We start from the raw sequence: 16858 nt of genomic DNA on the forward strand, positions 1-16858 counted from the left end.
CTCCCAAGGAGAAGGTATGGGGAAGGCGCAATACCCGCTTCGGGAGTAGAGAGGAGACGGTGGCTTTGGTGTTGGCAAACAGAAGTGATGCTGGAAAGTATGCGCTCTGAGGAACACCCCTTGTGGAAGACTAGTGTCAACGACTCCCTCTGAGGTGACACCGAACCTTGGTTTCTAAAGGGTACAGGAGGGGACAACAAGGACAAGGGTGCTGCTCCACTCTGAGTAAGGTGTCTTGGCACAAGGCTCTTGTGTTCTGTGTACACCTGAACGCCAGAGCAAAAGGAAAGACCCTGGTTATGCCACGTGTTGGTAGTCTACACAGAGTGCATTCCTGTGCGACGCACGCTGCTACAGGGTCGTGGCTGTGTCTGCTGTCATTTGAAAGGCACTGTGAACCCAGGACGCGAGTCTTGTGCCCCGGAATGCAAGGCCCAAGAGGCAGCAACTCTCTTGCAAGTCTTCTTCCCTCATGCAGGAGAGCAAACTTCTAAAGCTTTGCTGTGGATGCAGCAGCAAAGTGCTGTTCGCCCCAAGCAGAAAACCTCTGGAAAAGCTCAGCATTCACTGGGAAATCAATGTCAGTTCTGTGGCCAAGCCAGGCTTGTCTCAGCATAGTCTCCACAGTCTGGAGGGTGAAACCCGCATACAGCGAAACCCTCTTTACCCAGACTTTCCTTCTGCTCGAGAGATAAGCATGGTTTTACTTATGGAAAGAGCAATAAGGAGAGGGACTCATCCGTTCACACGCTCCCAAGGAGAAGGTATGGGGAAGGCGCAATACCCGCTTCGGGAGTAGAGAGAAGACGTTGGCTTTGGTGTTGGCAAACACAAGTCATGCTGGAACGTATGCGCTCTGAGGAACACCCCTTGTGGAAGACTAGTGTCATCGACTCCCTCTGAGGTGACACAGAACCCTGGCTTCTTAAGGGTACAGGACGGGACAACTAGGACAAGGGTGCTGCTCCACTCTGAGAAAGGAGTCAAGGCACAAGGCTCTTGTGTTCTGTGTACACCTGAACGCCAGAGCAAAAGGACAGACCCTGCTTATGCCAGGTGTTGGTAGTCTACACAGAGTGCATTCCTGTGCGACGCACGCTGCTACAGGGTCGTGGCTGTGTCTGCTGTCATTTGAAAGGCACTGTGAACCCAGGACGTGAGTCTTGTGCCCCGGAATGTAAAGCCCAAGAGGCAGCAACTCTCTTGCAAGTCTTCTTCCCTCATGCAGGAGAGCAAACTTCTAAAGCTTTGCTGTGGATGCAGCTGCAAAGTGCTTTTCGCCCCAAGCAGAAAACCTCTGGAAAAGCTCAGCATTCACTGGGAAATCAATGTCAGTTCTGTGGCCAAGCCAGGCTTGTCTCAGCATAGTCTCCACAGTCTGGAGGGTGAAACCCGCATACAGCGAAACCCTCTTTACCCAGACTTTCCTTCTGCTCGAGAGAAAGCATGGTTGTGCTTATGGAAAGAGCAATAAGGAGAGGGACTCACCCGTTCACACGCTCCCAAGGAGAAGGTATGGGGAAGGCGCAATACACGCTTCGGGAGTAGAGAGGAGACGGTGGCTTTGGTGTTGGCAAACAGAAGTGATGCTGGAAAGTATGCGCTCTGAGGAACACCCCTTGTGGAAGACTAGTGTGAACGACTCCCTCTGAGGTGACACCGAACCTTGGCTTCTAAAGGGTACAGGAGGGGACAACAAGGACAAGGGTGCTGCTCCACTCTGAGTAAGGTGTCTTGGCACAAGGCTCTTGTGTTCTGTGTACACCTGAACGCCAGAGCAAAAGGACAGACCCTGGTTATGCCACGTGTTGGTAGTGTACACAGAGTGCATTCCTGTGCGACGCACGCTGCTACAGGGTCGTGGCTGTGTCTGCTGTCATTTGAAAGGCACTGTGAACCCAGGACGCGAGTCTTGTGCCCCGGAATGCAAGGCCCAATAGGCAGCAACTCTCTTGCAAGTCTTCTTCCCTCATGCAGGAGAGCAAACTTCTAAAGCTTTGCTGTGGATGCAGTAGCAAAGTGCTGTTCCCCCCAAGCAGAAAACCTCTGGAAAAGCTCAGCATTCACTGGGAAATCAATGTCAGTTCTGTGGCCAAGCCAGGCTTGTCTCAGCATAGTCTCCACAGTATGGAGGGTGAAACCCGCATACAGCGAAACCCTCTTTACCCAGACATTCCTTTTGCTCGAGAGATAAGCATGGTTGTGCTTATGGAAAGAGCAAAAAGGAGAGGGACTCACCCGTTCACACGCTCCCAAGGAGAAGTTATGTGGAAGGCGCAATACCCGCTTCGGGAGTAGAGAGGAGACGGTGGCTTTGGTGTTGGCAAACAGAAGTGATGCTGGAAAGTATGCGCTCTGAGGAACACCCCTTGTGGAAGTCTAGTGTCAACGACTCCCTCTGAGGTGACACAGAACCCTGGCTTCTAAAGGGTACAGGAGGGGACAACTAGGACAAGGGTGCTGCTCCACTCTGAGAAAGGAGTCTTGGCACAAGGCTCTTGTGTTCTGTGTACACCTGAAAGCCAGAGCAAAAGAACAGTCCCTGGTTATGCCAGGTGTTGGTAGTCTACACAGAGTGCATTCCTGTGCGACGCATGCTGCTACAGGGTCGTGGCTGTGTCTGCTGTCATTTGAAAGGCACTGTGAACCCAGGACGCGAGTCTTGTGCCCCGGAATGCAAGGCCCAAGAGGCAGCAACTCTCTTGCAAGTCTTCTTCCCTCATGCAGGAGAGCAAACTTCTAAAGCTTTGCTGTGGATGCAGCAGCAAAGTGCTCTTCGCCCCAAGCAGAAAACCTCTGGAAAAGCTCAGCATTCACCGGGAAATCAATGTCAGTTCTGTGGCCAAGCCAGGCTTGTCTCAGCATAGTCTCCACAGTCTGGAGGGTGAAACCCGCATACAGCGAAACCCTCTTTACCCAGACTTTCCTTCTGCTCGAGAGATAAGCATGGTTGTGCTTATGGAAAGAGCAATAAGGAGAGGGACTCACCCGTTCAACGCTCCCAAGGAGAAGATATTGGGAAGGCGCAATACCCGCTTCGGGAGAAGAGAGGAGACGTTGGCTTTGGTGTTGGCAAACAGAAGTGATGCTGGAAAGTATGCGCTCTGAGGAACACCCCTTTGCGGAAAACTAGTGTCATCGACACCCTCTGAGGTGACACAGAACCCTGGCTTCTTAAGGGTACAGGAGGGGACAACTAGGACAAGGGTGCTGCTCCACTCTGAGAAAGGAGTCTTGGCACAAGGCTCTTGTGTTCTGTGTACACCTGAACGCCAGAGCAAAAGGACAGACCCTGGTTATGCCAGGTGTTGGTAGTCTACACAGAGTGCATTCCTGTGCGACGCATGCTGCTACAGGGTCGTGGCTGGGTCTGCTTTCATTTGAAAGGCACTGTGATCGCAGGACGCGAGTCTTGTGCCCCGGAATGCAAGGCCCAAGAGGCAGCAACTCTCTTGCAAGTCTTCTTCCCTCATGCAGGAGAGCAAACTTCTAAAGCTTTGCTGTGGATGCAGCAGCAAAGTGCTGTTCGCCCCAGCAGAAAACCTCTGGAGAAGCTCAGCATTCACTGGGAAATCAATGTCAGTTCTGTGGCCAAGCCAGGCTTGTCTCAGCATAGTCTCCACAGTCTGGAGGGTGAAACCCGCATACAGCGAAACCCTCTTTACCCAGACTTTCCTTCTGCTCGAGAGATAAGCATGTTTGTGCTTATGGAAAGAGAAATAAGGAGAGGGACTCATCCGTTCACACGCTCCCAAGGAGAAGGTATTGGGAAGGCGCAATACACGCTTCGGGAGTAGAGAGGAGACGGTGGCTTTGGTGTTGGCAAACAGAAGTGATGCTGGAAAGTATGCGCTCTGAGGAACACCCCTTGTGGAAGACTAGTGTCAACGACTCCCTCTGAGGTGACACAGAAACCTGGTTTCTAAAGGGTACAGGAGGGGACAACTAGGACAAGGGAGCTGCTCCACTCTGAGTAAGGTGTCTTGGCACAAGGCTCTTGTGTTCTGTGTACAACTGAAAGCCAGAGCAAAAGGACAGACCCTCGTTATGCCAGGTGTTGGTAGTCTACACAGAGTGCATTCTTGTGCGACGCACGCTACTACAGGGTCGTGGCTGTGTCTGCTGTCATTTGAAAGGCACTGTGAACCCAGGACGCGTCTCTTCTGCCCCGGAATGCAAGGCCCAAGAGGCAGCAACTCTCTTGCAAGTCTTCTTCCCTCATGCAGGAGAGCAAACTCCTAAAGCTTTGCTGTGGATGCAGCAGCAAAGCGCTGTTCGCCCCAAGCAGAAAACCTCTGGAAAAGCTCAGCATTCACTGGGAAATCATGTCAGTTCTGTGGCCAAGCCAGGCTTGTCTCAGCATAGTCTCCACACGCTGGAGGGTGAAACCCGCATACAGCGAAACCCTCTTTACCCCGACTTTCCTACTGCTCCTGAGACAATCATGGTTGTGCTTATGGAAAGGGCAATAAGGAGAGGGACTCACCCGTTCATACGCTCCCAAGGAGAAGGTATGGGGAAGGCGCAATACCTGCTTCGGGAGTAGAGAGGAGACGGTGGCTTTGGTGTTGGCAAACAGAATTGATGCTGGAAAGTATGCGCTCTGAGGAACACCCCTTGTGGAAGACTAGTGTCAACGACACCCTCTGAAGTGACACAGAACCCTGGCTTCTAAAGGGTACAGGAGGGGACAACTAGGACAAGGGTGCTGCTCCACTCTGAGAAAGGAGTCTTGGCACAAGGCTCTTGTGTTCTGTGTACACCTGAAAGCCAGAGCAAAAGGACAGACCCTGGTTATGCCAGGTGTTGGTAGTCTACACAGAGTGCATTCCTGTGCGACGCATGCTGCTACAGGGTCGTGGCTGGGTCTGCTTTCATTTGAAAGGCACTGTGATCGCAGGACGCGAGTCTTGTGCCCCGGAATGCAAGGCCCAAGAGGCAGCAACTCTCTTGCAAGTCTTCTTCCCTCATGCAGGAGAGCAAACTTCTAAAGCTTTGCTGTGGATGCAGCAGCAAAGTGCTGTTCGCCCCAAGCAGAAAACCTCTGGAGAAGCTCAGCATTCACTGGGAAATCAATGTCAGTTCTGTGGCCAAGCCAGGCTTGTCTCAGCATAGTCTCCACAGTCTGGAGGGTGAAACCCGCATACAGCGAAACCCTCTTTACCCAGACTTTCCTTCTGCTCGAGAGAAAGCATGGTTGTGCTTATGGAAAGAGCAATAAGGAGAGGGACTCATCCGTTCACACGCTCCCAAGGAGAAGGTATGAGGAAGGCGCAATACACGCATCGGGAGTAGAGAGGAGACGGTGGCTTTGGTGTTGGCAAACAGAAGTGATGGTGGAAAGTATGCGCTCTGAGGAACACCCCTTGTGGAAGACTAGTGTCAACGACTCCCTCTGAGGTGACACAGAAACCTGGTTTCTAAAGGGTACAGGAGGGGACAACTAGGACAAGGGAGCTGCTCCACTCTGAGTAAGGTGTCTTGGCACAAGGCTCTTGTGTTCTGTGTACACCTGAAAGCCAGAGCAAAAGGACAGACCCTCGTTATGCCAGGTGTTGGTAGTCTACACAGAGTGCATTCTTGTGCGACGCACGCTGCTACAGGGTCGTGGCTGTGTCTGCTGTCATTTGAAAGGCACTGTGAACCCAGGTCGCGTCTCTTCTGCCCCGGAATGCAAGGCCCAAGAGGCAGCAACTCTCTTGCAAGTCTTCTTCCCTCATGCAGGAGAGCAAACTTCTAAAGCGTTGCTGTGGATGCAGCAGCAAAGTGCTGTTCGCCCCAAGCAGAAAACCTCTGGAAAAGCTCAGCATTCACTGGGAAATCATGTCAGTTCTGTGGCCAAGCCAGGCTTGTCTCAGCATAGTCTCCACAGCCTGGAGGGTGAAACCCGCATACAGCGAAACCCTCTTTAACCAGACTTTCCTTCTGCTCGAGAGATAAGCATGGTTGTGCTTATGGAAAGAGCAATAAGGAGAGGGACTCACCCGTTCACACGCTCCCAAGGAGAAGGTATGGGGAAGGCGCAATACCCGCTTCGGGAGTAGAGAGGAGACGGTGGCTTTGGTGTTGGCAAACAGAAGTGATGCTGGAAAGTATGCGCTCTGAGGAACACCCCTTGTGGAAGACTAGTGTGAACGACTCCCTCTGAGGTGACACCGAACCTTGGCTTCTAAAGGGTACAGGAGGGGACAACAAGGACAAGGGTGCTGCTCCACTCTGAGTAAGGTGTCTTGGCACAAGGCTCTTGTGTTCTGTGTACACCTGAACGCCAGAGCAAAAGGACAGACCCTGGTTATGCCACGTGTTGGTAGTCTACACAGAGTGCATTCCTGTGCGACGCACGCTGCTACAGGGTCGTGGCTGTGTCTGCTGTCATTTGAAAGGCACTGTGAACCCAGGACGCGAGTCTTGTGCCCCGGAATGCAAGGCCCAATAGGCAGCAACTCTCTTGCAAGTCTTCTTCCCTCATGCAGGAGAGCAAACTTCTAAAGCTTTGCTGTGGATGCAGTAGCAAAGTGCTGTTCGTCCCAAGCAGAAAACCTCTGGAAAAGCTCAGCATTCACTGGGAAATCAATGTCAGTTCTGTGGGCAAGCCAGGCTTGTCTCAGCATAGTCTCCACAGTATGGAGGGTGAAACCCGCATACAGCGAAACCCTCTTTACCCAGACATTCCTTTTGCTCGAGAGATAAGCATGGTTGTGCTTATGGAAAGAGCAAAAAGGAGAGGGACTCACCCGTTCACACGCTCCCAAGGAGAATTTATGTGGAAGGCGCAATACCCGCTTCGGGAGTAGAGAGGAGACGGTGGCTTTGGTGTTGGCAAACAGAAGTGATGCTGGAAAGTATGCGCTCTGAGGAACACCCCTTGTGGAAGTCTAGTGTCAACGACTCCCTCTGAGGTGACACAGAACCCTGGCTTCTAAAGGGTACAGGAGGGGACAACTAGGACAAGGGTGCTGCTCCACTCTGAGAAAGGAGTCTTGGCACAAGGCTCTTGTGTTCTGTGTACACCTGAAAGCCAGAGCAAAAGAACAGTCCCTGGTTATGCCAGGTGTTGGTAGTCTACACAGAGTGCATTCCTGTGCGACGCATGCTGCTACAGGGTCGTGGCTGTGTCTGCTGTCATTTGAAAGGCACTGTGAACCCAGGACGCGAGTCTTGTGCCCCGGAATGCAAGGCCCAAGAGGCAGCAACTCTCTTGCAAGTCTTCTTCCCTCATTCAGGAGAGCAAACTTCTAAATCTTTGCTGTGGATGCAGCAGCAAAGTGCTCTTCGCCCCAAGCAGAAAACCTCTGGAAAAGCTCAGCATTCACCGGGAAATCAATGTCAGTTCTGTGGCCAAGCCAGGCTTGTCTCAGCATAGTCTCCACAGTCTGGAGGGTGAAACCCGCATACAGCGAAACCCTCTTTACCCAGACTTTCCTTCTGCTCGCGAGATAAGCATGGTTGTGCTTATGGAAAGAGCAATAAGGAGAGGGACTCACCCGTTCACACGCTCCCAAGGATAAGGTATGGGGAAGGCGCAATACCCGCTTCGGGAGTAGAGAGGAGACGGTGGCTTTGGTGTTGGCAAACAGAAGTGATGCTGGAAAGTATGCGCTCTGAGGAACACCCCTTGTGGAAGACTAGTGTGAACGACTCCCTCTGAGGTGACACCGAACCTTGGCTTCTAAAGGGTACAGGAGGGGACAACAAGGACAAGGGTGCTGCTCCACTCTGAGTAAGGTGTCTTGGCACAAGGCTCTTGTGTTCTGTGTACACCTGAACGCCAGAGCAAAAGGACAGACCCTGGTTATGCCACGTGTTGGTAGTCTACACAGAGTGCATTCCTGTGCGACGCACGCTGCTACAGGGTCGTGGCTGTGTCTGCTGTCATTTGAAAGGCACTGTGAACCCAGGACGCGAGTCTTGTGCCCCGGAATGCAAGGCCCAATAGGCAGCAACTCTCTTGCAAGTCTTCTTCCCTCATGCAGGAGAGCAAACTTCTAAAGCTTTGCTGTGGATGCAGTAGCAAAGTGCTGTTCGCCCCAAGCAGAAAACCTCTGGAAAAGCTCAGCATTCACTGGGAAATCAATGTCAGTTCTGTGGCCAAGCCAGGCTTGTCTCAGCATAGTCTCCACAGTATGGAGGGTGAAACCCGCATACAGCGAAACCCTCTTTACCCAGACATTCCTTTTGCTCGAGAGATAAGCATGGTTGTGCTTATGGAAAGAGCAAAAAGGAGAGGGACTCACCCGTTCACACGCTCCCAAGGAGAAGTTATGTGGAAGGCGCAATACCCGCTTCGGGAGTAGAGAGGAGACGGTGGCTTTGGTGTTGGCAAACAGAAGTGATGCTGGAAAGTATGAGCTCTGAGGAACACCCCTTGTGGAAGTCTAGTGTCAACGACTCCCTCTGAGGTGACACAGAACCCTGGCTTCTAAAGGGTACAGGAGGGGACAACTAGGACAAGGGTGCTGCTCCACTCTGAGAAAGGAGTCTTGGCACAAGGCTCTTGTGTTCTGTGTACACCTGAAAGCCAGAGCAAAAGAACAGTCCCTGGTTATGCCAGGTGTTGGTAGTCTACACAGAGTGCATTCCTGTGCGACGCATGCTGCTACAGGGTCGTGGCTGTGTCTGCTGTCATTTGAAAGGCACTGTGAACCCAGGACGCGAGTCTTGTGCCCCGGAATGCAAGGCCCAAGAGGCAGCAACTCTCTTGCAAGTCTTCTTCCCTCATTCAGGAGAGCAAACTTCTAAATCTTTGCTGTGGATGCAGCAGCAAAGTGCTCTTCGCCCCAAGCAGAAAACCTCTGGAAAAGCTCAGCATTCACCGGGAAATCAATGTCAGTTCTGTGGCCAAGCCAGGCTTGTCTCAGCATAGTCTCCACAGTCTGGAGGGTGAAACCCGCATACAGCGAAACCCTCTTTACCCAGACTTTCCTTCTGCTCGAGAGATAAGCATGGTTGTGCTTATGGAAAGAGCAATAAGGAGAGGGACTCACCCGTTCACACGCTCCCAAGGATAAGGTATGGGGAAGGCGCAATACCCGCTTCGGGAGTAGAGAGAAGACGTTGGCTTTGGTGTTGGCAAACAGAAGTGATGCTGGAAAGTATGCGCTCTGAGGAACACCCCTTGGCGGAAAACTAGTGTCATCGACACCCTCTGAGGTGACACAGAACCCTGGCTTCTTAAGGGTACAGGAGGGGACAACTAGGACAAGGGTGCTGCTCCACTCTGAGAAAGGAGTCTTGGCACAAGGCTCTTGTGTTCTGTGTACACCTGAACGCCAGAGCAAAAGGACAGACCCTGGTTATGCCAGGTGTTGGTAGTCTACACAGAGTGCATTCCTGTGCGACGCATGCTGCTAAAGGGTCGTGGCTGGGTCTGCTTTCATTTGAAAGGCACTGTGATCGCAGGACGCGAGTCTTGTGCCCCGGAATGCAAGGCCCAAGAGGCAGCAACTCTCTTGCAAGTCTTCTTCCCTCATGCAGGAGAGCAAACTTCTAAAGCTTTGCTGTGGATGCAGCAGCAAAGTGCTGTTCGCCCCAACAGAAAACCTCTGGAGAAGCTCAGCATTCACTGGGAAATCAATGTCAGTTCTGTGGCCAAGCCAGGCTTGTCTCAGCATAGTCTCCACAGTCTGGAGGGTGAAACCCGCATACAGCGAAACCCTCTTTACCCAGACTTTCCTTCTGCTCGAGAGATAAGCATGTTTGTGCTTATGGAAAGAGAAATAAGGAGAGGGACTCATCCGTTCACACGCTCCCAAGGAGAAGGTATTGGGAAGGCGCAATACACGCTTCGGGAGTAGAGAGGAGACGGTGGCTTTGGTGTTGGCAAACAGAAGTGATGCTGGAAAGTATGCGCTCTGAGGAACACCCCTTGTGGAAGACTAGTGTCAACGACTCCCTCTGAGGTGACACAGAAACCTGGTTTCTAAAGGGTACAGGAGGGGACAACTAGGACAAGGGAGCTGCTCCACTCTGAGTAAGGTGTCTTGGCACAAGGCTCTTGTGTTCTGTGTACACCTGAAAGCCAGAGCAAAAGGACAGACCCTCGTTATGCCAGGTGTTGGTAGTCTACACAGAGTGCATTCTTGTGCGACGCACGCTACTACAGGGTCGTGGCTGTGTCTGCTGTCATTTGAAAGGCACTGTGAACCCAGGACGCGTCTCTTCTGCCCCGGAATGCAAGGCCCAAGAGGCAGCAACTCTCTTGCAAGTCTTCTTCCCTCATGCAGGAGAGCAAACTTCTAAAGCTTTGCTGTGGATGCAGCAGCAAAGCGCTGTTCGCCCCAAGCAGAAAACCTCTGGAAAAGCTCAGCATTCACTGGGAAATCATGTCAGTTCTGTGGCCAAGCCAGGCTTGTCTCAGCATAGTCTCCACACGCTGGAGGGTGAAACCCGCATACAGCGAATCCCTCTTTACCCAGACTTTCCTTCTGCTCGAGAGATAAGCATGGTTGTGCTTATGGAAAGAGCAATAAGGAGAGGGACTCACCCGTTCACATGCTCCCAAGGAGAAGGTATGGGGAAGGCGCAATACCCGCTTTGGGAGTAGAGAGGAGACGGTGGCTTTGGTGTTGGCAAACAGAAGTGATGCTGGAAAGTATGCGCTCTGAGGAACACCCCTTGTGGAAGACTAGTGTGAACGACTCCCTCTGAGGTGACACCGAACCTTGGCTTCTAAAGGGTACAGGAGGGGACAACAAGGACAAGGGTGCTGCTCCACTCTGAGTAAGGTGTCTTGGCACAAGGCTCTTGTGTTCTGTGTACACCTGAACGCCAGAGCAAAAGACAGACCCTGGTTATGCCACGTGTTGGTAGTCTACACAGAGTGCATTCCTGTGCGACGCACGCTGCTACAGGGTCGTGGCTGTGTCTGCTGTCATTTGAAAGGCACTGTGAACCCAGGACGCGAGTCTTGTGCCCCGGAATGCAAGGCCCAATAGGCAGCAACTCTCTTGCAAGTCTTCTTCCCTCATGCAGGAGAGCAAACTTCTAAAGCTTTGCTGTGGATGCAGTAGCAAAGTGCTGTTCTCCCCAAGCAAAAAACCTCTGGAAAAGCTCAGCATTCACTGGGAAATCAATGTCAGTTCTGTGGCCAAGCCAGGCTTGTCTCAGCATAGTCTCCACAGTCTGGAGGGTGAAACCCGCATACAGCGAAACCCTCTTTACCCAGACATTCCTTTTGCTCGAGAGATAAGCATGGTTGTGCTTATGGAAAGAGCAAAAAGGAGAGGGACTCACCCGTTCACACGCTCCCAAGGAGAAGGTATGTGGAAGGCGCAATACCCGCTTCGGGAGTAGAGAGGAGACGGTGGCTTTGGTGTTGGCAAACAGAAGTGATGCTGGAATGTATGCGGTCTAGGAACACCCCTTGTGGAAGTCTAGTGTCAACGACTCCCTCTGAGGTGACACAGAACCCTGGCTTCTAAAGGGTACAGGAGGGGACAACTAGGACAAGGGTGCTGCTCCACTCTGAGAAAGGAGTCCTCGCTCAAGGTTCTTGTGTTCTGTGTACACCTGAACGCCAGAGCAAAAGAACAGTCCCTGGTTATGTCAGGTGTTGGTAGTCTACACAGAGTGCATTCCTGTGCGACGCATGCTGCTACAGGGTCGTGGCTGTGTCTGCTGTCATTTGAAAGGCACTGTGAACCCAGGACGCGAGTCTTGTGCCCCGGAATGCAAGGCCCAAGAGGCAGCAACTCTCTTGCAAGTCTTCTTCCCTCATGCAGGAGAGCAAACTTCTAAAGCTTTGCTGTGGATGCAGCAGCAAAGTGCTCTTCGCCCCAAGCAGAAAACCTCTGGAAAAGCTCAGCATTCACCGGGAAATCAATGTCAGTTCTGTGGCCAAGCCAGGCTTGTCTCAGCATAGTCTCCACAGTCTGGAGGGTGAAACCCGCATACAGCGAAACCCTCTTTACCCAGACTTTCCTTCTGCTCGAGAGATAAGCATGGTTGTGCTTATGGAAAGAGCAATAAGGAGAGGGACTCACCCGTTCACACGCTCCCAAGGAGAAGATATTGGGAAGGCGCAATACCCGCTTCGGGAGAAGAGAAGAGACGTTGGCTTTGGTGTTGGCAAACAGAAGTGATGCTGGAAAGTATGCGCTCTGAGGAACACCCCTTGGGGGAAAACTAGTGTCATCGACTCCCTCTGAGGTGACACAGAACCCTGGCTTCTTAAGGGTACATGACGGGACAACTAGGACAAGGGTGCTGCTCCACTCTGAGAAAGGAGTCTTGGCACAAGGCTCTTGTGTTCTGTGTACACCTGAACGCCAGAGCAAAAGGACAGACCCTGGTTATGCCAGGTGTTGGTAGTCTACACAGAGTGCATTCCTGTGCGACGCACGCTGGTACAGGGTCGTGGCTGTGTCTGCTGTCATTTGAAAGGCACTGTGAACCCAGGACGCGAGTCTTGTGCCCCGGAATGCAGGGCCCAGGAGGCAGCAACTCTCTTGCAAGTCTTCTTCCCTCATGCAGGAGAGTAAACTTCTAAAGCTTTGCTGTGGATGCAGCAGCAAAGTGCTGTTCGCCCCAAGCAGAAAACCTCTGGAAAAGCTCAGCATTCACTGGGAAATCAAAGTCAGTTCTGTGGCCAAGCCAGGCTTGTCTCAGCATAGTCTCCACAGTCTGGAGGGTGAAACCCGCATACAGCGAAACCCTCTTTACCCAGACTTTCCTTCTGCTCGAGAGATAAGCATGGTTGTGCTTATGGAAAGGGCTATAAGGAGAGGGACTCACCCGTTCACACGTTCCCAAGGAGAATGTATGAGGAAGGCGCAATACCCGCTTCGGGAGTAGAGAGGAGACGGTGGCTTTGGTGTTGGCAAACAGAAGTGATGCTGGAAAGTATGCGCTCTGAGGAACACCCCTTGTGGAAGACTATTGTCAACGACTCCCTCTGAGGTGACACAGAACACTGGCTTCTAAAGGGTACAGGAGGGGACAACTAGGACAAGGGTGCTGCTCCACTATGAGAAAGGTGTCTTGGCACAAGGCTCTTGTGTTCTGTGTACACCTGAACGCCAGAGCAAAAGGACAGACCCTGGTTATGCCAGGTGTTGGTAGTCTACACAGAGTGCATTCCTGTGCGACGCACGCTGCAACAGGGTCGTGGCTGTGTCTGCTGTCATTAGAAAGGCACTGTGAACCCAGGACGCGAGTCTTGTGCCCCGGAATGGAAGGCCCAAGAGGCAGCAAATCTCTTGCAAGTCTTCTTCCCTCATGCAGGAGAGCAAACTTCTAAAGCTTTGCTGTGGATGCAGCAGCAAAGTGCTGTTCGCCCCAAGCAGAAAACCTCTGGAAAAGCTCAGCATTCACTGGGAAATCAATGTCAGTGCTGTGGCCAAGCCAGGCTTGTCTCAGCATAGTCTCCACAGTCTGGAGGGTGAAACCCGCATACAGCGAAACCCTCTTTACCCAGACTTTCCTTCTGCTCGAGAGATAAGCATGGTTGTGCTTATGGAAAGAGCAATAATGAGAGGGACTCATCCGTTCACACGCTCCCAAGGAGAAGGTATGGGGAAGGCGCAATACCCGCTTCGGGAGTAGAGAGAAGACGTTGGCTTTGGTGTTGGCAAACACAAGTGATGCTGGAACGTATGCGCTCTGAGGAACACCCCTTGTGGAAGACTAGTGTCATCGACTCCCTCTGAGGTGACACAGAACCCTGACTTCTTAAGGGTACAGGACGGGACAACTAGGACAAGGGTGCTGCTCCACTCTGAGAAAGGAGTCTAGGCACAAGGCTCTTGTGTTCTGTGTACACCTGAACGCCAGAGCAAAAGGACAGACCCTGGTTATGCCAGGTGTTGGTAGTCTACACAGAGTGCATTCCTGTGCGACGCACGCTGCTACAGGGTCGTGGCTGTGTCTGCTCTCATTTGAAAGGCACTGTGAACCCAGGACGTGAGTCTTGTGCCCCGGAATGCAAGGCCCAAGAGGCAGCAACTCTCTTGCAAGTCTTCTTCCCTCATGCAGGAGAGCAAACTTCTAAAGCTTTGCTGTGGATGCAGCTGCAAAGTGCTTTTCGCCCCAAGCAGAAAACCTCTGGAAAAGCTCAGCATTCACTGGGAAATCAATGTCAGTTCTGTGGGCAAGCCAGGCTTGTCTCAGCATAGTCTCCACAGTCTGGAGGGTGAAACCCGCATACAGCGAAACCCTCTTTACCCCGACTTTCCTTCTGCTCCTGAGACAATCATGGTTGTGCTTATGGAAAGGGCAATAGGGGAGAGGGACTCACCCGTTCATACGCTCCCAAGGAGAAGGTATGGGGAAGGCGCAATACCTGCTTCGGGAGTAGAGAGGAGACGGTGGCTTTGGTGTTGGCAAACAGAATTGATGCTGGAAAGTATGCGCTCTGAGGAACACCCCTTGTGGAAGACTAGTGTCAACGACTCCCTCTGAAGTGACACAGAACCCTGGCTTCTAAAGGGTACAGGAGGGGACAACTAGGACAAGGGTGCTGCTCCACTCTGAGAAAGGAGTCTTGGCACAAGGCTCTTGTGTTCTGTGTACACCTGAAAGCCAGAGCAAAAGTACAGACCCTGGTTATGCCAGGTGTTGGTAGTCTACACAGAGTGCATTCCTGTGCGACGCATGCTGCTACAGGGTCGTGGCTGGGTCTGCTTTCATTTGAAAGGCACTGTGATCGCAGGACGCGAGTCTTGTGCCCCGGAATGCAAGGCCCAAGAGGCAGCAACTCTCTTGCAAGTCTTCTTCCCTCATGCAGGAGAGCAAACTTCTAAAGCTTTGCTGTGGATGCAGCAGCAAAGTGCTGTTCGCCCCAAGCAGAAAACCTCTGGAGAAGCTCAGCATTCACTGGGAAATCAATGTCAGTTCTGTGGCCAAGCCAGGCTTGTCTCAGCATAGTCTCCACAGTCTGGAGGGTGAAACCCGCATACAGCGAAACCCTTTTACCCAGACTTTCCTTCTGCTCGAGAGATAAGCATGGTTGTGCTTATGGAAAGAGCAATAAGGAGAGGGACTCATCCGTTCACACGCTCCCAAGGAGAAGGTATGGGGAAGGCGCAATACACGCATCGGGAGTAGAGAGGAGACGGTGGCTTTGGTGTTGGCAAACAGAAGTGATGCTGGAAAGTATGCGCTCTGAGGAACACCCCTTGTGGAAGACTAGTGTCAACGACTCCCTCTGAGGTGACACAGAAACCTGGTTTCTAAAGGGTACAGGAGGGGACAACTAGGACAAGGGAGCTGCTCCACTCTGAGTAAGGTGTCTTGGCACAAGGCTCTTGTGTTCTGTGTACACCTGAAAGCCAGAGCAAAAGGACAGACCCTCGTTATGCCACGTGTTGGTAGTCTACACAGAGTGCATTCTTGTGCGACGCACGCTGCTACAGGGTCGTGGCTGTGTCTGCTGTCATTTGAAAGGCACTGTGAACCCAGGACGCGTCTCTTCTGCCCCGGAATGCAAGGCCCAAGAGGCAGCAACTCTCTAGCAAGTCTTCTTCCCTCATGCAGGAGAGCAAACTTCTAAAGCTTTGCTGTGGATGCAGCAGCAAAGTGCTGTTCGCCCCAAGCAGAAAACCTCTGGAAAAGCTCAGCATTCACTGGGAAATCATGTCAGTTCTGTGGCCAAGCCAGGCTTGTCTCAGCATAGTCTCCACAGCCTGGACGGTGAAACCCGCATACAGCGAAACCCTCTTTAACCAGACTTTCCTTCTGCTCGAGAGATAAGCATGGTTGTGCTTATGGAAAGAGCAATAAGGAGAGGGACTCACCCGTTCACACGCTCCCAAGGAGAAGGTATGGGGAAGGCGCAATACCCGCTTCGGGAGTAGAGAGGAGACGGTGGCTTTGGTGTTGGCAAACAGAAGTGATGCTGGAAAGTATGCGCTCTGAGGAACACCCCTTGTGGAAGACTAGTGTGAACGACTCCCTCTGAGGTGACACCGAACCTTGGCTTCTAAAGGGTACAGGAGGGGACAACAAGGACAAGGGTGCTGCTCCACTCTGAGTAAGGTGTCTTGGCACAAGGCTCTTGTGTTCTGTGTACACCTGAACGCCAGAGCAAAAGGACAGACCCTGGTTATGCCACGTGTTGGTAGTCTACACAGAGTGCATTCCTGTGCGACGCACGCTGCTACAGGGTCGTGGCTGTGTCTGCTGTCATTTGAAAGGCACTGTGAACCCAGGACGCGAGTCTTGTGCCCCGGAATGCAAGGCCCAATAGGCAGCAACTCTCTTCCAAGTCTTCTTCCCTCATGCAGGAGAGCAAACTTCTAAAGCTTTGCTGTGGATGCAGTAGCAAAGTGCTGTTCGCCCCAAGCAGAAAACCTCTGGAAAAGCTCAGCATTCACTGGGAAATCAATGTCAGTTCTGTGGCCAAGCCAGGCTTGTCTCAGCATAGTCTCCACAGTATGGAGGGTGAAACCCGCATACAGCGAAACCCTCTTTACCCAGACATTCCTTTTGCTCGAGAGATAAGCATGGTTGTGCTTATGGAAAGAGCAAAAAGGAGAGGGACTCACCCGTTCACACGCTCCCAAGGAGAAGTTATGTGGAAGGCGCAATACCCGCTTCGGGAGTAGAGAGGAGACGGTGGCTTTGGTGTTGGCAAACAGAAGTGATGCTGGAAAGTATGCGCTCTGAGGAACACCCCTTCTGGAAGTCTAGTGTCAACGACTCCCTCTGAGGTGACACAGAACCCTGGCTTCTAAAGGGTACAGGAGGGGACAACTAGGACAAGGGTGCTGCTCCACTCTGAGAAAGGAGTCTTGGCACAAGGCTCTTGTGTTCTGTGTACACCTGAAAGCCAGAGCAAAAGAACAGTCCCTGGTTATGCCAGGTGTTGGTAGTCTACACAGAGTGCATTCCTGTGCGACGCATGCTGCTACAGGGTCGTGGC

Source organism: Neovison vison, chromosome 9 (assembly GCF_020171115.1).
Source record: "Neovison vison isolate M4711 chromosome 9, ASM_NN_V1, whole genome shotgun sequence".
NCBI lineage: Eukaryota > Metazoa > Chordata > Mammalia > Carnivora > Mustelidae > Neogale > Neogale vison.